Here is an 18,877-nt window from a genome sequence, read left to right as displayed (position 1 = left end):
CACTAGAGTACATATTAGTGGTGCATCAACCAAACTGAATTGAAGATCAGTCAAGTTGATGCAAAGAAGATAGAGCTCATTGCATATGAATCAGTACATCAAGTACATTGTAAAATCATTGTGTCAAGTCTTTGGCATTTGATGTCAAAGAGGGAGAAAATCATGTCATATATTCATTAAGGAAGAGATTAATGTAATCAGGGAAGAATTAGAGGTAGTAATATGCAAAAGGGAGAACTTGATCTGATGGAGTATGAGGATAAGTTGGCAGAGGGAGAATCTCAGAGGAATTTCTCATGGATGGATGGAGAATTAGAATGAAACTAAGGATATTATAAAATCTTATAAATTATTTTTGATTTCTCTAAGTTTTCTTTGCTTAATAACATGTTTTGTTGCCATCAATGCCAAAGAGGGAAAATGTTGATAACAATTATTCAATTGTATATTGTCATTGATGTTACACAAATGTTATACTCTAACCGAGCACTACTAGTTGGAATTGATTTCATAAGACTCCAGTATTAGCCGAGCCTAAGTTCAGGATTCCTATGTTAACCAAGTTAGGTTGGTTACCAAAGGATTTTAGTGTAAATTGAATGAAGTCAATTACCAAGAAACTCAGTGGTAACTGAGTGACCCAGTTGTAGTTGAACCTCAACATATTAGTTTCATTTATTAGTTGGTTTATGAAAGCTAACTCAATGGATGTTATTTGTTTATTTGAAAGGGTATTCAAGTTGATTTGACATTGGACTTCATATATACAAAAGGTCAAGACGTGGATTGAAAGATGAAAAATTTAAGAAGATAAGATGCGAAAAAGAAGGATATTTGATTTAGAGAAGAGTATCCAAGGAGTTACAAAAAACATTTTGATTAGGGAGGATATAGAGGATAAGCTAGATTAGTGATCTAAATCTACAATTTAGTTGCTTCATTAATCAGGTCAACCATTGTTACTCTCTAACACGTTGGCATTTCTAGATTGAAGTGTCTTAAGAACTTAACAATTTAGTAGTGAAGAAATCTCTTAGTAGAGTTGACTTAACAATTATTTTGTAAATCCTCTAACACGTTGGCATTTCTAGATTGAAGTGTCTTAAGAACTTTAACAAGGCCACTCCTAACAAGGTGATTCAAATCCTTTAATAGGGTCACACCTAACAATGTATTTTGTAACCTTTAATAGGGTTGGCTCCTAATAGGGCTCACTTTAGAAGAGTGAAAAGTTGTAACTAGTTGCATTGGTGGCTTTCCTAAATTGGATTTCAATGTTAAATATTGGTGTCTCATGTGTTCATATCATTTTCTTATTGCTTTATCTTTCTGCAACTAAGTTACTAAAGGTTAATACACATTATTATTTTAAGATTGCTTTGTTAACCCAATTACAGTTAATAGCTAGTTCTAACCAAGTTGTGATTTAAAAATAAGTTTGTATTGTCATCTAAGGGATTTAGAATTGTTTTAGTGGTAACTCTTATATTTCCAACAAAAGGTTACATACACTTAGTTAAAGTGACCTTATTAGAGGATTTCACCAAAAGATCAAAGATCATCTAAACCTTATCACTCCCTATCCTTGACTAAAAAGAGTGGCCTAATTTAAAGGACTTACAAAGATCACTAATTGATGTTACCATATAGGATTTCAAAGACTTGTTAGATCCAGTTGGTACCTCTAAGATTTTTTGCTACAATGGTTAAATAGTAATACTATAAAGTGATCTGTTAAGAATAGAAGTTACCTTTTCTTTTTCAAATCTTTGTTCTTGCTCTTTCTCTGTCTTTTACTCACTTGACTAATTTTTTCTTTCATAGATTCTTCTTCTGGTCTTCTCTCTGCTCGACTCAATCCACTTGGCTCAACAATCTCCTTTTCCTTCTTCTCCTTCGCACTTTGATCTCCTCTTGATTGGTAACAAAGTCAATATCATCACCCATCAACAACTTTGAACTAGCATTATCATCTCAACAAATTTTTTTTTAACCAATAACCTGAATCTCTCTCACTTGATTTCAAGTAATTTTGTGAACCTAGATATTGGTTTTGACTTTTGGTTTGTTATTTTTTTTTGGACTTGAGATTATCTCCTCAACACGGTGGGAGTGGACCTTTTTGGCTTTCACGAGGTTGGGTGGTAGTACTTTTTCTTATACCATTGAGATCCGACTATCAAATGCCATTGCTGGATGTGTTTGTGTAGATGTTCCTTTTTATTTGGTCTTGTATTTCTAATAACTACGCATTGAAAGGCAGATCTCAGGCTTGGAAGCCAAGGTTGGAAACCATTGTAAAGAAAGGAAATGGGTTCAAGCTTTTTGGCTTGAAAAGAAAACATAGGGCTGGATTTCACAAACAATGAAGTTATTTGTTGTTTTGTTATCAATGTATAGTTCATTTACTTTGTTTTCTTACTAGAATAGCCATTGATCCTTGGCTTTTTGTTCTATAACATTAATGGAAGACTTTTGAGGAAATTGTTTATAGCTGTATATTGTGGAAAGATTGTGTGATTTTTAAATGGTCTAATGATTGTTAAGGGTATTAGAAATCAGTCTCAAGTGTTTCAATATATGTATTGAATTCTTGATCAATTAGAAGTTCCAACTGCATATTGCAATTTGTTATAATAGATTATTGGTAGTTGTTCAGGCTAACTTTACAAACCTATAGTTTCTACTATGTATGTCAAAATTTACCTATTTTTTTGGTGAGCCTATGTAGGTGAGTTAAGAGCTTTAAGATAACCTTTTGGCTTTCCCTCATTTATGGAGCTCTCTGTAGAACTCATCGAGTGTGATGTGGGGCCAAAGTGTCATTTTAAAATGTCTGCCCAAAACTTGCCAATAAGACCCCCCAATAGCTGCTTATACAAAAAATGGACGAGACTATTCTCCCCTACAAATTGCACCATTGACTGAAATTTAAAAAAACTGAAAACATAATGATTTTAAAAAATAATTTTAGCATTTGATCTTCATGATTTGTATATTTTGTGATCGAAAACAACAAAATTTTTGAGAAAATTTTGCTATGTTTTTGTGAATCTCAAAAAGTATTATGTTTGAATTTTTTTTTGTCTTTGGTGCATTTTATCTAGAGATTAGCCAATGCCCCAAAAAATATATATTTGCATAGATGGACCAATCAGCAATCAATAAAACTAAAAAATGATCAACTATTAGTATATATGTGATCGACTATCGTGCCATCATTTTTTGGGGCTTTTTATGAGCGGTAATGTGGGGAGGGGGGGGGGGGGGGGGGTGGCGGGGTGAGAAAGGTAGAGGTAGATGTGGTGGTAATACAAACATGGGCAACAATTGGGTCATTCCCCCTAGTGCACATAATGTGCTTGGGGGTCATTTAAGGTCAAATGACCAATTCAAAATGATGACTATTGCTTATTGAATAGAATAAGTAGAAAGTTGTTAATTTCTTAAGTAAGGTTTTATTAAATATTTTACCATAATTTTTTAAGAATGAATGAATGAAAGATTTTAATGTTGCTAAGGTCAAAGTAATCTATGAGACCCCTTAGAAAAAAAAACATTTTAGAATAGGGTGTCAAAACTTTAGGCCCTTTGAAGAGTCTTCTTTAAGTATGCTTTTCACAATGAATTTTGATCACTAGGTTAGCTTTGTTTCTTTAAAAAGAGTCCCTAAATTTCTAGCTTCTAAAATATCCTCATAGTTGGAGCGAAAGTCATGGTATGCTAGGAACTCCATGATAGAATGTTACATTGTCTCTATCGGTCCCATGTTGCAAAATAAACATATTCTCTCTTCTCATTCTTCCTTAGTTATTGGGGAATGATAGAGTTCACATTGCTCTATGGGTAATTCCACAACACTTGTCACTTCTCTATCTAAATTTTTATTTTTTAGTACATGTGCACTGAAGACCTTTTGTCACTACTTGAGCTACTAGTAGATAGATTCTAAAATATCCTCATAGCTGGAGCATATGTCATTGTATGTCAGGAACTCCATGGTAGAATGTCATGTTGTCTCTACTGGTCCCATGTTGCAAAATAAACTTCTTCTCTCTTTCCATTTGTCCTTAGGTATTGGGGAATGATAGAGTTCACATTGCTCTATGGATAATTCCACAACACTTGCCACTTCTCTATGTAATTTATTTCTTTCTGACTACATGTGCACTGAAGACATTTTGTGACTACTTGAGATACTAGTAGATGGTGAGTATTCATCATCATCATCTGACATAAGCTCACATGCACATCTTACTTCTTTCCTTTACCACTTTCCCCTTCCTAGCTCTTCAGGTCCTTATTTGCAACTTTTGTCATGGATCCAAGAAGCTCTTCCCACTCTTTCCCATTAACTAGGTGAGCTTTGTTTCTTAATCCTGAATAATTTGTTAATAGTTTCGTTCTTAACAAAATTCATAACCAGATTCTCCATAGCTAGTTTTCTTCTTGATCACTACAATATTTTCTCCTCACCTCAATATTTTGTAATCATTTGTGTTGGTGTTTCTCAACTACTAAGCAACAAATCTTAATACCAAGATAATAAAACTCACAAAATATAGAAATCAACTACTTTCCATTGACAATTATGCATGTTCCTTATCTAGATCCAATTTCAAGAAAACCAAGAGTGGTTTTCTACTCTTTAGGCTCTACAGAACCAAGGTGGGTATACCTAAGGGATGGAAGAGTTTTCAATATAATGTCACACATATAAATTTTCTTATCCCAGGACAATTCACAACAACACTCATACCTTAACATCAAATTTGGTCATTATTCTCCTCAGGTTTGAAAATATTTCCTAACAATAGTAGCTAACTAAGACTCAGAGATCACATGCAAACAAGTGCTGACTAGCATTGATGATCTTGAATAGTAAAATAAATTTGATTATGAATTCCAACCTAATGCTTATCTATGACCTTTCCATATGCAAATTGAAATAATTAGATCAATGCCTTATCATTGGGGATTCATAGTCTATTCAATTCATAGATCTGATTGATTGCATTACAACCAATACTATCAATAGCTCTCACTGGATCTCATACTTACCAACATCCATCCTATTACTATGGAAATCCCATCAATATCACTAAAGCATTTACTTAATTCATTGAATTAAAAGCAATAATGAATTGACATACAATTTAACTCAATTGCATTCAATTGGACAAGCTTTTGCTTCTACAACTTCAAAATAGCCACATAATAGAATTGGAGACAAGATTTAGAAAGAACATAAATGGGGATAGTTCATGTTCTTCATTAACTTTCTTTGAAAATTGTAAAGAACTAGATAAGACTCAGAATGACTCAGAAACAAGACATCTAGATCCTGCCAAATTGATGTATTCTCCCAAAATTTGCAAACAATACATATCATAAAATATACATCAAGAGTACTGGACCAGACAAGCTTAATAAAACTAGAAAGCTTAATTATTTGGACCCTTCCTCTAGCCCTAGAATCTCACTTATATAGTGTGAGATGCAACAAGCTTCAGGCATAGAGAACTGACAACTATCCTTTTGAAAAAAGATATTTACGTTTTGCAACAGTCACAAAAGGCAAAACTTGTGTGTAACATAAAATCTTTTACATCAAAATATTCTTTTAGGCGGGCTAATTTTCTGTTACACTTCCAAAATTGTGAAATCAATGATTTATTCTCTTGTTATTTTGATTCTTGGAATTATGTGGCTATTAGGCTTGAGAGTGATGTGTCTTGTTTTGTTACCTACAAGCTAACCTCAACTTGGGGGTTCTTGCTATCTTCATCATGAACTATTAAGGTAACAGTTACCTTTGCATCCTCCTCTACCCCATCATCCTCTGCCATTTGTCCTGTAGACAAAAATTTCTCTTTCCACTCATTGAAAGTAGTGTCATCAGGACAATCAAAATTTGGGATTTTCCTTTGTAGTTTTATCACAAAATTTCAACTTCTTCTATTTCAATGAGGTCTTTTCTGATAACATTGTAAAATAATTGCACTTTGACCAGCTCTTCACTGTTTATTGCCCATAGTATATGCCCCTTTTCATTTACAACATTATTCATTCTTTGGCATAATATTTCATCTAATTCCTTTTTCCATTCTTCCTTTTATTTTATTTTATCAACCTTTTTAAGAGCACGAGATAAAAGGTCAAACTTTTCAGCTATGTATTTGGAAAGGCAAATTGTTATTCTCTTCTAAATAGAAACCCATTTATTATCAAAATCCTCCAGCCTATTAAGTAGATCAAAAATATTTTCTATCTGGTGACATGGTAACTAGATGACAGATATGCGCATAATAGTAATGTCATTATTTCTTTCACTCCATTTTTGTACAATGGGTCTCAATTTATCTTCATCTCCTTTTATTTCATCCCATATATCTACAATTCTTGCCAATTGGTCATAAAATGTAGGCCACTCAATTCTATCTACCAGGTACATCATAGCTTGCCTAAGCTTTTCTTCATACTGATTATTCAATTCTATATGCATTTCCCGTAATTTGTCTCTTTCCTCTTCAAATTCCTCTACAGTATAGAATTCAGGCCTCTGTGGGGTGTCTGGTATTTCAATAATGGGAGTAGGCTTAAATGGCTTGACTGGTGGTCGAGGATACACAATTCTTGGTTTGCTAGATTCTCCCATCTTCCTCTTCCCAAGCTCTTTATCCATTTGGGATATTTGATTTTCCAGTAATTGTATCTATTTTCTTCTTTCCTCATATGCCTTCAGTACTTCTTCAAACTTGGCATTGAGTTCTAAGAACATACTTTTTTCTTTTCGAGACACCATATCCCCAAACTCTAGTATTTCTTTGGCCATTCTAGTAATTTGTTGACTACCCATTTCATCAACCCTATATACTGTGAGAGTACCAATATGTTCTGCACTAGAAGTTTCTTGTGTTCTAGTCTTATTTCTTTTCTCAATTGAGAAAATAACAGGACTTGATGATCATTATTGAATTTGATTTCCCTATGTGCTTGTAATATTTCCTCCTCTATCTTATATTGCACATTCTTTTCCTTTCTAATTGAATAAAAAATCATAGCATTAGCTATGTCCCACTTAGGCAAATTTAGGACTCCTAACTCCTTAACTAATTGCCTCTCAGCCTCAGGTGTTAACTAGGTGAAATCACTCAAAAAATTAGATTTCACCTCTTCCTCAATATCAAAATCTAGTTTACTGGGTTGTTCTGACTTTATTTTCTTACATATTTTCTCAAAATTTCCTATATTCTTTCTCCATAAAAATTGTGCAAAAGCCCTAGATTTAACAAAATTCTCATCATCTATGAATTTTTGTGAGGCTTGAGCAATGATTGGATCTATCTCCTTACCTTGATAGTCAACAATAGTGAGGTCCAAGGAGGGCACAGGAGGCTCTTGAGGCACTCCTCTTTCCACATTTGTAGAAGTAACAATTATATCCCCTTCCCCATCCATTTGTCTTAATTTCCCTCTTAAAGATGCTTCATCTTCTATCCAGATTGGGGTTTGGGTTGGGGAATACTCTCCCACATGAGAAGAGGATCCTTGTTCTAGTTTCTGTCTTTTTGGTGCACTAGTTGCAGGTGGGCTTTATGGCCTTGGCCTTTTGTGAGGGGGAACCTATTGTATGTTCTGAACCACAATTAATCCTACCCTCTTCTACAATGTGTACTAACCTGGAGCAACTATCATCCTACTATTTATTCTTCTCTCCACCCCTGCTGCTATCTTAGGATAGGCTTTAACATATGTGGCCTTCTTCTCATTCATGGTTTGCATCATTGCAGAAGAATTATTCATTAATACATTCATTCTGGCCCCCCAATATTTCTTGCCTTTTAAAGGATTATAATCAGGGTAAAAAACATTAATGAATTCCAAAAATTTACTAAACACTATCCATTTCTCTTTCCTAACCTCCTGTTCCTATAATGAGAAGATATTCCTGATAATATCTTCAAGGAAGTGTACTTGTTGTGTAATAATTTTGGCTTTTGTTCTATCTCTCAAAAGATCATAGAGTCCCTCTGGATCAATATACCTACCATGGGACTCTGCCATATTATATCTATTCAAAAATAAATTGAGGTTTCTACACCCCTTCCTTACAAAAACAACATCATGAGCCAGAGTGACAACCAAGAAGAAAATACCTTTACCTTTACCAATCATTTCTCTTTCTTCAATAGTTCTGATTTTCCACAACAATTCTGCTATCCCTATCCTCAAAAGCTCATGGAAGGGTAGAATATGAGGTTTTCCCAAAAACCATACACTCTAATCACTATAGAAACACTATATGGGATTATATCCCCCCAATTGTGACTAACCAAGAGTCCTTTTGCATGGTCTTTAGGTCTGATCAATTCCAGTAGAGACTATGGGATCCTAGGGCTAGCCCCTCTCAAAAGTAATCTGAACCTAGATGCAAAATATCTATCAAATCTTACATAACTGGCATTCCTAGCTTCCCAAGTCATGTCAACACTCCATAACTGGACTGGTAACTTTTCACCATCCTTTGTTAATTCCAGCTCTATTCCCTTAGAGAAAAAGGTAACTCCCTTATAAAGACATATGTGAATAAGCAAGGAGTACCGACAAAAGGGTCTGCTTACCTTTCCTTTTGATATCCCCACCAAACCATTATGAATTTCTTCTACAAGGAAAGTGGCAAAATCAAGAATATTTCTCATTCCAAACTATAATGTTTGAGCCATAATAAGAACAATAGAGCCCTGGATGTATTCCCCTTCATCCATCCCATAAATTTTGCAGAGGGTGAAGTACAAAGCTTGATCCCTAGGATTGAAGTATTTCCTCATCAATGGCTTTAGGGTAGTGGGTGTGACCAAGGGTAGTGTACCAGTTCTGGTAAAATGATGTTGCAAAGGCCTTGCTCTTAGATACACTCTCTGTACATTATAACTTGCTTGAAAGTCATCCATGTCAATAAGCTAATGCACAACATGGTTAGGGTTGAGGTTGAAAACCTCACTAATCAATTCAAGAGAAACCCTAAAGAGATTGTCTCCAACATAATTCTTCACAAATCTAGTAATATGATCATACTTTTTATGTAAGTCAGCCAATAGATCACTATAAAAGAAAACCCTAATGACTACTAATTTTCCAATATCAAATTCCTAGACATTTGTCATAGGGGTATCTAGGTTTCTCTCTGCAAACCATTTTTTGAATAATTCTAATCCTCCCACAGAAACTTGGGCATCTCTCAAGTAATTGGCTTTGTCATAGAAACCCTCAGCTACAACCAATCTAGGGTTCTTTGTAATAAAATCCTTGCCTGCTATTATTTCATTTATAGATGGGGGAAATTGCTCAAGAAAATCATCATGGAAAGACCTCTTAAGATAATCAATATGACCATAGAATTCTTTTCGTGGAGGCATCTTTTGAGATTTTTAACTTCACACAATGATAATTTCTTGATTTTCAAAGATTGTAGATCACTTACCTGTTGAGTTGTCCTTCCTTTTCTGTAAAATTCTTTATTTTAATTCACTGAAAACTTAGTAGAATTCCATTCCCTAGCTCTAAAAACCCTTGTGCTCTAATAACTCTTCGCAATTGTATGATTCAATAATGGAAAATTCACGAATTATACCAAGGTATTAAGATTACACAAATGAGTTTTGAGCTATATTAATTTCTTTTAGCGGTTACCTTCATTTAATACTCAAATTTGAATTTTATCCATCGATCTCACATCATCATACGACTTTGTTTTATAAAGAAAAACTACTTTACAGCTTTAAAAATCTAGCCATGTGTCAAACATACACTTCCCCACATTACTTAAAATCCTTGCACCTTGTCAATGTGGGTAAGGGCCAACCATCAATCTATCTTTAGATCTACAATCATGAAAATTTGAACATCTTCGCAACAAAATCTTTAATAGTGAAGTCCAACTGGTATCATAATTAGGTACCTTTTTCTAGCCTGGCACAAGTTGGTGCATTTGCATCACAGTTGGTCCCACCTTGCCATGCATCAAATAGGCACTTCCCTACATTACTTAAAAGTCTTGTAACTTCATAATGTGGGTAAGCGCCAACCTTTGATCTTTCTTAGATCGACAATCACAAAAGTTTGTAGCTCCATAACATTCAATTAGCTTCGTCGACCAATAGAAAATATCCTTTTGAACCAACACATCTTGAAAAATGTCATGACATAAACTTCATTATTACCTTCTAAAATGGTGGGTCCATGACATCATCATCTACTACATGTCATTATGGTGCTTCCCTGCTTTATCTAGCTATTGATCATCTTCACAATGCAGGTAAGCGCTAGCCATTGATCTTCCTAAGATCAATAGCGGAATAGTCTGAACCTTTTGACATCGTAAAACACCAGTAATGACATCAGCATGGACAGGTTTTGTTAAGGTGCTTCCCCACTTTATTTAAAACTTGTGCAATTTCATCAAGCAGGAAAACATTGTCCGTTGATTGACCCAAGATCAACGGTGGAGCAAAAAGATATCCTGGGGTACCACATCAAAAAATTTAGCCAATGAAAGTATGACTCTTGTTGTATGAATATGGAATGACTGTTAGCATTGATGATTCATTTCATAGAATGCGGTGTTGACATCACTATGGACATGTGTCCACAAGGCACTTCCTCGCATTACTTAAAAAGTTTGCATCTTGACAATGTGGGTAAGCACTAGTCGTCGATCTACCTTTAGATCAACTATGGGTAACAAACACATTTGAGATCTGCTCATAACACTTCACCTGTCATCACCTTGGATAGGTGTCAACATAGTGCTTGCCCACATTATTTAAACTTTGATCAACTCTATATTGTAGTAAAGTGCTAATCGTTGATCTAGCACAGATCAATGGTGCACCAGAACTATGAAAAGAATGACCCACTTGGAAAGAAATGACCAATGAGATTATAGGTGAGTGGAAAATGTCAGGATTTTGCAGTGTGAATAGGGTCTTGCATCAGTAAAAGCTACATGTCTAAATAGCGCTTCCCTGCATTATTTAAAAATTGTATAACTCCACAATGTGGGTAAACACTATTCGTCAATTTTACTTAGATCAACGGTTGACAAAAATCACCCACTTAAGCTTAAAAGACTTCACACTAATGCACAGGAAACATGACCATGGTTAAGGTAGGCGAAGAAAATAAGAGGTCAAAACACGAAAAATAAGTAAAAATAAATTTATCTTTGAAAATAAAGGTATTCCTGTGCTATTTTTAAAATGCTAACCTCTTTGAAAACTAGGGCACAAAATAAGGGTTTCATTTTATCATTCAAGAATTTTGAACTAGAGTTTTGATTAAGGATCACCAATTCAACAAAATGGTCCTAGGTTTTTTTTATGGGGCAATCATATGGACAATTGTGGCATATTTAGCCAACCAACCCTTTTTAATTTAAACTAGCAGTCCTCAACCCTTCTATTACAATTGCCCTTTTTTAAAACACATAACACAACCCATGTGGGATATTACTATTACTCATGACAACATTGTTTTAATACTAAAAGTACTCATGCATATCTTGTCACAACTCTGAATCGTTGCCTTTTCTACGTGGCCTCTTCATTAGTTGATGTATTAGATGGTCTTGGTTTGTAAGATTTGGTAGTTTATGTTGTCTAATATTTGTCAAAAAGAAATAAAAAATAATGAATGGAAGATTTTAATAATGTTATTAAGGTCAAAATAGTTTATGAGTTTCGACAACAACATAAAATCTTTCTTATAATAGAGTTTCAGTATCTTTAAATAATTTGTAACTTCCTTCTAAAATATGTATTTTGATGATGAATTTTGATCAATAAGTTTGTTGTTTTCCTTAGATTTATATCTGCAAATAATTCTCCTCAATTGATCTCATTATAATTTATATGAATATCACTATATGTTAAGAGTGTCAAGATGAAATGTTATTCTTTCTCTACCACTCTTGCATTGCAAAAATGGGTGTATGATGTTTGCCTTGAAAAGAAAAAGTAAGAGCTCATTTCTTGTATCGTTGTCAATGTACAAATAATTTACTATGCTTTCTTATTTTATAGGGTGGCATATGTATGTATTAAAGTAGAATTATTAAGTGTCTTATGTATGATGCACACAATAGTCACATATTACTATAAGCCATCTGTAGACCTCAAAATTGACCGTCCAAAATCATAAACTATAAAAAGATCTATTTCTATTTCTTATTTATGTTCTTACTTGAATAATCATAGATTCTAGAAAGGCTTTTGCACAAATTGTTAAAACTTCCAAAGATATTTATTTTGAAAATATTAGGTGAATCATTATGTTTTTCTACAAGAGACTCCTTCGAATTATAATGAGGCTCTTAGAAATAAGTCTATATTTCTTTTTAATAGATTAAAAAACACATGACATACTTTGAGTTCTTTAAAGAAAATTAATCAAATCAAATTGAATATTAATTTTACTAACTTGAATTTTTTAATTTTCTAAATAATAGAGTTTTTAAATTTAATATTTAGTGATACTTTTGAAAGACTGATTTGAACTTAGGTACTTATATTTATTCAAATTTTCTATATGTTTCTCAATCTTCAAGGAAGAGCTTGAATATTTGATGTTTTGATGTCAACATACTAATCTACGGTAGGAGTGGAACTCATGCATAAATAACTAGTATTTAGGCTACCATGCACTAACTCTTTCTAGGACACAATTTTGAGTGTCTCCCTTAAGCAACATATGTAATTATGTAACTCCATTACAATGGCCTTGACATCTCCAATGTCAATTAATAGCTTGATTAATGAGTTTCTAAGTTGGATGATGCCAAAAGATTGTCTTTAGTTGTAGTAAGGATGGACCTTCTTGTTTCACTAGTAGAATGGATCCTACAAAGGATATTGGAAGAAAAAATTCTCTTTTGGCTTGGACCCTTATGATTTCTTGTTGACTTAAATATTTTCCTAATAATTTAATGGTAGACAAATGGTATTTGTATTTTTAAACTTAGGGATTTTGACATGTTGGAGAAATTACTTCAATTGATTTAGATAGCTTTTTGACTCAATTTGATATTGTCAAATTTTCCTTGAGTTCCACTTTGTTTATGTTTTTCACTCTAATTTACTTGTTCTTAAAAATTGGTCTAAGAAATCCAAATGCATCCCATTTATGAAATTTTCTCCAAGGGTGCTCAACCAATACATGTATTTGTTCAATTCCCTTAGTAAAACTTGTTGAGAAATGTGTATTTGGTCAATATCTTGTAATAGTCCCTTCCCTATGTAATTTTAGACTATTTCAATTATAACTTTTATGGACATTAGAACTCATCCTTGGTTCATTGTTTCCATTAATATCTCAATTCTCCATAAATATGAAGTATGTTTAACCTCAAGTTTCATAGTCTTGAGGATCATTTTTTGGGTCTATTATTTAAATTCTAAATTCAAGTTTATGTGTGTACTTGTTTTGTGGGGTCCTCCCTTTTATTGGGTTGCAAACTGTCATGTTCTTATTTTATGATAGAATTTTAATAATAATTAGATAATTTGTAATATTATTAAATAATAATGCTAGTAAAATTATATTTAAAAAAAAAAAAAAAAAAAAAAATCTATTATCTACAAGGTAATATTTAGTGTAATATTTAAAATAATAAACTTATAATGAATTACAAATAAATAAATAGATAAAATTAAATACAAGAGAGAATATTATAGAAAATATGTTACCTTTCTAAATGATTTTAATAATAAATAATAATAAACACAAAATAAATAAATAAGAAGAAAAAAGTAGATTTAATATGAAATATGTATTTTTTAAAGATGACTTGGAATAATCACTGCTTTAGTGAGATGATCTAAGAAGGAAAAACAAAATTCCAATTGCAATGGCAATGAGCTTCACTAGCAACATTTATTGATGACTTTGAAATTCCAAGGCCAAATCTCAACTTTTGCGAAGAATCAGTACATACTATTTTTTTTTCCAAAAATTTTTTTCGTTGAACAAAAATTGTTGAGTAGGGTTTGTGCTTTTCCCAATAGAGTGTAAAGATTTTCAGATCTTTTTAATTCAAATCATTATCTCTCAGCAATCCTCCTCAAAATTATTGATGTATTTTCTACTACCTAGGCAATCAGTTGAATCCAATGTTTAGTGATATAATTTATGGGAGATAGTAGATCCAATTTGAGGTGGTCATAGGGCTTTTCATCCCATACTCAACAGTGATATCAAGGCTTTAAAAAAGGGAGTTATTTCTTGATTTAAATAGAGGAGCCAAAATTCTCCAACCTTAAGACCTTCGACGAATCAGATCATGGAAATGAATTTGAGGGAAAACATTGACAAACATCAAGCAACACTCAGAATTAAATATTTTTAAGGTGACCACTGGCTCAAAATGTAAGTGAATTGGATCAGACGTGTAAGAAGAAAGTACAAAGATCAGAAGCCCTAAGTGTGAAAATCATATTTGTGAGTGCAAAATAAGAAAAAAATTCTAAAATTTGATAGTAGCAAGAGTATTAAAATTTGAATTCAACAAAGAGGTCAAGGGTTCTGGCAAGATATCTACAGAGACCAAGTTTCTTATGGCTAAGGGTCCCATGAATCTTGACAAAGAAAATGATAGACACAATGAATTCGACAATGCCATTCCGTGCAAAACTTCATCCTCATGACCTCACAATTTTAAATAAACAAGATTTTTTTCTTCAGAAAAACTAAATATGTTGCACCTTTGATGAAGGGTGCTCCCCTTAATACCATAAACACATAAAAAAAACAAAGAAACAATAACAATTTGTGAGAACAAAATATTGGTTTGTTATTATCGTTGCAAATGTGAAGTTACAGAATTCAAAATTACAATATGCTAACCCACATGGGTGCCTTCACTACAGAAATTTGCAAGACAAAGTTGCAAACTATCACCTAGAGTTGTCTTAGACAATGTTTAGACATTTTTTAAGTAGGCAATTTTAGGCCGCTTGGGAAGGTTCTAGATACTCAAAGTTAATACCTAGAGCCGGTAGGCCCTAATAATACATATATAGTCAACCAAATTCATTTTTGACATTTATTTTGGAAGTTTTGGTAGTCCCAACTTTGAAAGGCCATAACTCTCGAACCGTTTCTCTAATTGGCTATTATAACCACTTTTTGAAAACCTTAGCTTCTAATCTATAGGCTCAAATTGATGCAAGCACCCATTCATTGAGTTTTCAAGCCTCATCTAGGCACATTTAGACCTTTAACAGTGAGCCTGAAGTTTATATATCAAAATTGAAAACCAAAAATCCACAATAAATCTAGGACATGTCACTGAGCCTCAACTAGTAGGCTAATATATCCAAGATGAATATCCACCTCTAAAATTAAGATAACCCTTATTCAAACAACTAAAATGAAATATTTTTAGTTGATGCAAGATTGTTCTTACACCAAGGATGCTCCTGCATCAACCTTTGTCAATGATTATATTGTTCTCTTCTCAACAAATAAATATTAATGAAGGATGGATCAAGTGTGACCTAGGAGTTTTTGGTAAAAACCCTATTTTAAATTGGGAAATATGAGTTCAAATTATAGAAGAATGAACTACAAAAAAAATCCTTAGATATCAACCAGTAAAGTCTTCTCAGAAAATAGGGGTGTGGAAGAATCCACTACTTCCTCTTTGGAATTTGTCCTTGAAGATTATAAAAAGTAGAAACCATAGAAACAACCTGCATTCAAGGAGAGACCTAACAAAAACAAGGGAAAATCAATTGAAACTCTAAAGACAAATGTAACACTTCATTGCAATTCTAATCCATAGATAAATAACACTTTGATCAAATTTGACAAAGAATCACTTGTTCACATTTAAGAAAAATGCAAAAAATACATTTTGAGATTGGATACAAAATTGAGGAAGTCGCTTTTGGATTAAAATCCACTTATGATTAGAAAATAGGGCTAGCAATTTTGAATCAATATTTTCTTTATATTGATTGCAATAGTAAATAATCAAAACATCATTTAATCTCTAGTAATAACTTGAGTTTTGAGAATCAACCATTTAGAACTATGGATTGGCAATCCTTTTTTAATTCAAACAATTTGGAAGCTTTCAAGGTAGATAGACCAGTTTTATTACCTAAAATACCAATAGAGATATTGACCAAATAAATATTAAAATTAATTGGAAACAAACTAGGAGAGTATGTAGCCTATGAGGAGGAATAATTCTCCTATTCATGTCTTGTTTTTGTTGTTAGTATGGACATTAATATCAAATCCCTTCCAAAAATTGAAATCAAAGTTAATAATCAGTCGAAAATCATAGAACTTAAATTTTATAAGGAAACCTTAGGGAATGGATTTAGATAAAAGAGGAAACATGAATAACCATATCTGTCATGTTTACGATCTGAATGTTCAAGTGGTTTTGGATATTGTTAAGGGGGGATATTTTATTTGTAAAAAAATGATGACATTGAACCCCTAGAAGATGGAGAAATTAGGAAAGAAAAGGTTGTCTCTCCTTATAATGAAACCCTGGATAAAGCCCTAGATGTAGAAAAAAGGAATACTACATTTGACCATATCAATTCCCCTAAGTTAAGATCTTTAAATAATGAAAGGGATTTATTGGTTAATGGAAATAATTCTCCCAATTCAATAACTTCTAGCTTCATTTCCAGTATAGGACTTAATAATGTCAATAATGACTCCAAGAAGGAATAAAATTGGGTTGTTGATGAGGGTTTTCTAGAAAAAACTGAAGCGGCTGAGTCAAAGGAAGTATTGCAACAAGTAGAAATAGAGGTTAACATAATTTTTGAGTACCTTAGTGAAGTAGTGGTAAATTAACTTATGGATATATTTACAGATGAAATATGTGATGAGGAGGAACTTCAAAGACAAAAAGATCACCTAATTGAAAATATAAAAAGTCCATGGATAATGAGGATAAGATTAATAATGTTGGAGAACTATTGATGGATTTAAATTTTTTAGAATTAACACAATAACCATGAAACCCTTGGGTTAAGCTACTACTAATGTAAGAAAGCTTGCTCCTGATTATTCAAAACCTTCAAAAGGAAGAGGGAGAAAAACAAATAAGGAACTTAGAAATAGAGATGGGGAAGCAAATGGCCATTCTAAACTCACTAGCACTCTAAATGTAGCAAAGGGGAATTTCCTTCCCAAGCTACCATGAGTATACTAACCTAGAATGTTAGGGGCCTTAGTGACCCTAGCAAAGAACAACTACTAAAATGTTGCACCTCTAAAATTGAAAGTGATAATCTTATGATCCAAGAAATGAAGCTCAACCCTCTACAAATTCAAGGTCTAAAAAAGAAATTAGGACTTACAAAAATTTAGGTATCCCCTCCTTTATGAACCTCTTGTGGATTGGTAATAATTTGGGATCCTACAAATCTAACCATGTCTGCATTAGAATCTCATAAAAATTGGATCAGTATCCTGGTCTCTTGTCTTAAGCTAAATATATCTTTTAGAATTGTCAATGTTCAAAATAAGGACAAAATCTTGGTTTGGAAGGAAATTGAAGCTTTTTTCTCAACCTTAAACAATAAATTATGTATTATTTGGGGGGAATTCTAATCCGATCATTAAACCATCAAAAAAGTGGGGAGGAATCACTAATCTCTTAAAATTTGAGTTTTTTTTTGGCAATAGGGATAGGAGAAACAACCTCTTAGAAATTGAAACTTCTAGTAACTCTTTTACATAGAATAAGAGACAAAAAGGTTTTAATAATATAATGAAGAAATTGGATAGGTTCTTCTTAAAGGGTAGCTTAGTTTATTTTCCCTTCTCCTTATTATTTAAAGTAAAACCAATCTTAGGTTTTGATCATTATCATGTAGAACTTAAGCTGTTTTTAGATTCATGACAACATAAATGTCCATTCAAGTTTGCAAATATGTGGATGAGGGACAAAAATTGTCTAAATCTTATCAAACAATGGTGGCAACAAGGTTAATTTAAAGGTTCTAAGTTTTTTTGTGGTTGAAATAAACTTAAGGTAGTTAAACAAAAATTAAAGGAATGGAACAAGAATAGTTTTGGTAATATATTTAACATTGAAGAATCCTTAGAAGCCAACTCGGAGGAAGTCAATAATGAAGTAATATTAAGAGGTATAAATGAATCTTTATACTAGAAATAAAATAACCTATTAAATTATTATGAGGATGTTCTAGCGAAGGAAGAAATATTTTGGAGGTAGAAATATGGGGAGGTATGGTTGATGGAAGGAGAGAAAACCTCAAAATATTTTTACAATAGTATAAAACAAAGGAGGATGATAAATAAAAATGTGTGTATAAAGAATAATAGTGGCAATTTCTAAGAGGATAAAAAAATAATTGAAAAAAATGTTGTCAAATATTTTGAATAAATATTCAACAATTAGGAAGGATTCCTCTTAAATGAACAAAGGTTCATTTCAAAACATATACCAAAATTAATCTCAAATGAGCAAAATGAAAGTCTCTTAAAAAAAATAAGTTCAAGAAGTGAAATTTGTTCTAATGAAAGTGAATCTAGATAAAGTGTTAGATAACTAAGAGGGGAGGGGGGAGGTTGAATAATTTTTGACTAGTTATCTCATAGTCCCTTTCAAACATTGCACCACCATCAAAACATCAACAATAATTACTTCAATACATCCAATCACTCGGTATACACATCCAACTGAAAACTTAATTCATACATCCACTTCTTTACAAATTGTTATCAAATCGATCCTTGTATTACTGACTATCAATAAATTTCCAGTTATTAATTAGTGATATCTTAGTTATTGCCAAGTTGTAGTAAACTGTTAAAACATGTA

Source organism: Cupressus sempervirens, chromosome 10 (assembly GCF_028749045.1).
Source record: "Cupressus sempervirens isolate cs-2001-9-10 chromosome 10, ASM2874904v1, whole genome shotgun sequence".
NCBI classification, from domain to species: domain Eukaryota; kingdom Viridiplantae; phylum Streptophyta; class Pinopsida; order Cupressales; family Cupressaceae; genus Cupressus; species Cupressus sempervirens.
Note: the sequence above shows the minus strand (reverse complement) of the source record.